At 44.0% G+C, this 4,987-nt stretch overlaps 1 long non-coding RNA gene across 1 annotated transcript; it reads left to right on the top strand.

Annotated features, from left to right (window-relative positions):
* Positions 1-3,863: 3,863 nt before the first annotated feature.
* Positions 3,864-4,637, top strand: LOC147107417 (uncharacterized). The gene is made up of 2 exons (XR_015080918.1): positions 3,864-3,968; positions 4,060-4,637. It is a non-coding gene; the product is annotated as an uncharacterized LOC147107417 (long non-coding RNA).
* The last annotated feature ends 350 nt before the right edge of the window (positions 4,638-4,987 follow it).

Here is a 4,987-nt window from a genome sequence, read left to right as displayed (position 1 = left end):
CAGTTAGCCTAACATCTGTCATTGGGAAAATGCTGGAATCCATTATTAAGAAAGTAATAGCAGGACATTTAGAGAATCATAATACAATCAAGCAGAGTCAACATGGTTTTATGAAAGGGAAATCATGTTTGACAAATTTACTAGCGTTCTTTGAGGATGTAACAAGCAGGGTGGATAAAGGGGAACCAGTAGATGTGGTGTATTTGGATTTCCAGAAGGCATTTGATACAGTGCAACATAAAAGGTTACTGCACAAGGTAAGAGCTCACGGGGTTGGGGGTAATACATTAGCATGGATAGAGGATTGGCTAACTAACAGAAAACAGAGAGTTGGGATAAATGGGTCATTTTCAGGTTGGCAAACTGCAACTAATGGGGTGCCACAGGGATCAGTGATGGGGCCTCAACTATTTACTATCTATATTAATGACTTGCATGAAGGGACAGAGTGTACTGTAGCCAAATTTGCTGATGATACAAAGATAGGTGGGTTAGCAAGTTGTGAGGAGGACACAAAGAGTCTGCAAAGGGATATAGATAGGTGAAGTCAGTGGGCAAAAATTTGGCAGATGGAGTATAATGTGGGAAAATATGAGGTTATCCACTTTGGTAGGAATGATAAAAAAGCAAATTATTATTTAAATGGCGAGAGACTACAAAATGCTGTGGTACAAAGGGATCTGGGGGTCCTCATACATGAAACACAAAAAGTTAGCATGCAGGTACAGCAAGTAATTAGGAAGGCAAACGAAATGTTGGCCCTTATTGCAAGGGGGATGGAGTATAAAAGTAGGGAAATCTTGCAACAACTGTACAGGGCACTGGTGAGATCACATCTGGAGTGCTGCATGCAGTTTTGGTCTCCTTATTTAAGGAGGGATATACTTGCATTGGAGGCAGTTCAGAGAAGGTTCACTAGGTTGAGCAGGTTGGGCCTATACTCATTGGAGTTTAAAAGAATGAAAGGTGATCTTATTGAAACATATAAGATTCTGAGGGGGCTTGACAGGTTAGATGCAGGGAGGATGTTTCCCCTCGTGGGGGAATCTAGAACTAGGGGGCATAGTTTCAGAATAAGGGGTCGCCCATTTAAAACGGAGATCAGGAGGAATTTCTTCTCTCAGAGGGTCGTGAATCTTTGGAATTCTCTACCCCAGAGGCTGAGTCATTGAATATATTCAAAGCGGAGATAGATATTTGAGCTACAGGGAAGTCAAGGGTTATGGGGAGCAGGCAGGAAAATGGAGTTGAGGCCAAGATCAGATCAGCCATGATCTTACTGAATGGCGGAGCAGGCTCGAGGGGCCAAATGGTCGACTCCTGCTCCTATTTCTTATGTAACGAATGACTGGCACCTTTTGTTCGCCGCTGACTGCAAAATCCGGCCCGATGTGTTTAATGTGCAAAATGTCATGACCTAGAAGGTGTCAATGAGTTTGCTTCCTTATTGGTTAAGTGTATATCTGTCTTTAAAATTATGGATTAGGCCGTCACTAAAATTAGTGGAAAATGCAATTTCATGCATAAATTTCATACACATGAATTTAAGTTGAATATTCAGTGTTTGTATTCTGGTATCACACCATATAGATCCACGATTCCTGTTTTCTAACAGATTAATTTATACTTTTGTTATTAACCAATCATATTACAGAGAACCTTTCTCCCCAGTTTCAACTTTCTCTCCAATCACATTCCAGCAGAAAAATTTCTGAGATGCAGCCACAAACATCTTTCCTCACCTAACCCACTATAAACCTGAAGGTAGTTCCTCACCTAACCCACTATAGACCTGAAGGTAGTTCCTCACCTAACCCACTATAAACCTGAAGGTAGTTCCTCACCTAACCCACTATAAACCTGAAGGTAGTTCCCCACCGAACCCACTTTAAAAGTGAACATAGTTCCTCACCTAACCCACTATAAACCTGAACGTAGTTCCCCACCTAACCCACTATAAACCTGAAGGTAGTTCCCCACCAAACCCACTATAAACCTGAAGGTAGTTCCCCACCTAACCCACTATAAACCTGAACGTAGTTCCCCACCTAACCCACTATAAACCTGAACGTAGTTCCCCACCTAACCCACTATAAACCTGAACGTAGTTCCCCACCTAACCCACTATAAACCTGAACATAGTTCCCCACCGAACCCACTATAAACCTGAACGTAGTTCCCCACCTAACCCACTATAAACCTGAACGTAGTTCCTCACCTAACCCACTATAAACCTGAACATAGTTCCTCACCTAACCCACTATAAACCTGAACGTAGTTCCTCACCTAACCCACTATAAACCTGAACATAGTTCCTCACCTAACCCACTATAATGTGGAGATGCCGGTGTTGGACTGGGGTGGACAAATGTAAGAAGTCACACAACACCAGGTTATAGTCCAACAGCTTTATTTGATGAAGGAGCAGCGCTCCGAAAGTTTGTGATCTCAAATAAAGCTGTTGGACTATAACCTGGTGTTGTGTGACTTCTTACATTAACCCACTATAAACCTGAACGTAGTTCCTCACTGAACCCACTATAAACCTGAACGTGGTTCCTCACCGAACCCACTATAAACCTGAACGTGGTTCCTCACCGAACCCACTATAAACCTAAACGTAGTTCCCCACCTAACCCACTATAAACCTGAACATAGTTCCTCATAGCTGAGGTGAGAGATAGAGAGAAAATGTAATTCACTTTTTACGAACTGTAAACACCATTCGAATACTCATATTATACAAGACCTTGTTGCAGTTTAACAACAACAAATTGCATTTATATAGCGCCTTTAACGTAGCAAAACATCCAAGGCACTCTGCAAGATTGTTATCAAAAACAAAATTTGACACCGAGCCATATAAGATGTTAGGGCAGATGACCAAAAGCTTGCTCAAAGGAGGTAGGTATTAAGGTGCTTCTTAAAGGAGGAAAGAGAAGTGGAGAGGCAGACAGGTTTAGGGAGGGAATTACAGAGCTTAGGCAGCTGAAGGCACGGCCGCCAATATTGGAGCAATTAAAATTGAGGATGTTTAAGAGGCCAGAATTGGTGGAGCGCAAGGATCTCGAGGGATTGTAGGGCTGGAGGAGATTACAGAGATAGGTGGGGCAAAGCCACAGAGGGATTTGAAAATAAGGATGAGAATATTAAAATCGAGGCATTGCTTAACTGGGAGCCAATGTAGGTCAGCGAGCACTGGGGGGATGTGTGAGCGGGACTTGGTGCAAGTTAGGACAGGGTGGCAGAGTTTTGGATGACATGAAGTTTATGGAGGGTAGAACTAGGGAGGCAGGCCAGGAGTGCGTTGGAATAGTCAAGTCTAGAGGTAACAAAGGCATGGATGAGGTTTCAGCAGCAGATAAGCTGAGGCAAGGGCGGAGACGGGTGATGTTACCGAGGTGGAAATAGGCAGTCTTAGTGATGGAGCGGATATGAGGTAGGAAGTTCAACTCATGATCAAATATAACACCAAATTTAAGCACCAAAAGCTAGTTTCTGAGCTGTCATAGTGTTCGTATATTGAAATAACATCGTTGTTTGAAAACCTTTATAATGGTTCGATGTAATTTACTCCTGTGTTATCTATCCAATATCATTTCGTCAACTATTTTTATATTACCTATTGCAACTCTGGGCGCGATCTTGCCAGCCCTGGGGAGGCGGGTGTGGAGGTGGGACTGCTGGGAAAATGGCAGAATCTGGGAGCAGGCGCCCATCCTGCCCCAACCCACCTCCATGCCATCTTCCCAGGAGGCGGGTAGCCGACCCGCGCTGGGTCCTGTCTCCTGGAGATATGGGAAGAGGATTACAACCACTTAACTGCCTGTTAACAGGTCGTTAACAGGCAGTTAAGAGGATTATCTCCATTTTTCCAACAGAGGCGCGGGCTTCCCGATGTTGGGAAACCCCGCCAGGGTCACCGAGGCGAGCAGTGAGTCTGCGGGGTGCAAAAGTGCGCTGTGAAGGTAAGTGATGGGTGCAAATGTGGAGAGGTAAGTATGTGAGGTGCGTGGAAAGTGATAGAAAATGTTTACTTACCTTTGTTTCTTCCTGCAGGCTTCAACAGTTGGGGATGCGGAGAGTCTCGCATCTCACTGGCAGAGATGACAGATGGCCATCTAATTTCTGCTCACAAAAGAGGTTCGATAAGTCTTGAATACAAGAACTCATCAAACAATATAGAATGTCAGTGTTTGACAGCTTCAGAGAGGTTTGGGCACACGCCCCCAAATTCTGCCATTTTCCAGGCAGTCCCGCCTCCAAACCCCAGGGCTGGCAAGAGCCAACTAGTTGACTCTGTTTCTCTCTCCTCGATGCTGCCTGACCTGCTGAGAGTTTCCAACATTTTCTGTTGTTGTTATTTGAAACAAAGTCTGCTGTGTTTGTTGATCGATAATTTAGCCTCTAACTGCTGATCGAGTCAGAAACTGCTGTTGATGTCATTTCTACCTATGTTGCTGCGCATTTTAAGTGATGTGGCCTCGTCTAGCCGGTGCCGCATTGTACAGTGCACTTTGAAGGCTTTTCTTCCGGGCAGGTAAGATTGTAACTCGTTTTTCCTCTGCTTAGTTGAAGAAAACTTGCCAATTATCAAAATTTGGCTCTTGTCCCGAACTAATTTGTTTTAAAGTTATTTGTACAAACTAAACTTGCTGAAAGAACTTGAGTTTTACATTTAGTTCATAGACGACTTTAGCTTGCTTTACTCACGTTACTCTTTCAGTGAAGGGAGTTGGAAAATGTCGAGGGAACTCGAGGTTGCCATTGAGACTGAAACGGGCTTTGTAACTCTGGTATTTGTTAACTCCAGTAATGGAGATGAGTGTCAGTACGAAGCCGTTGGCTCGTTAGCTACCTCAGGACAGCACCAAGAGAACTGTTCATTTTTCTCCTCCAGCCACCGAGATTCCATGTAAAGTTTCCAATGGACCGCCTCGGCACTTGGTATTGGACTGGAGTTATACTGTGGCACTCCGTGAACTCG

This window comes from Somniosus microcephalus, chromosome 14, assembly GCF_052327205.1.
Source record: "Somniosus microcephalus isolate GS21.2 chromosome 14, FLI_Smic_1.0, whole genome shotgun sequence".
NCBI classification, from domain to species: Eukaryota; Metazoa; Chordata; class Chondrichthyes; order Squaliformes; family Somniosidae; genus Somniosus; species Somniosus microcephalus.
The sequence above is the reverse complement of the archived record's forward strand: the minus strand, read 5'-3'. Positions and strand labels throughout refer to the sequence as shown.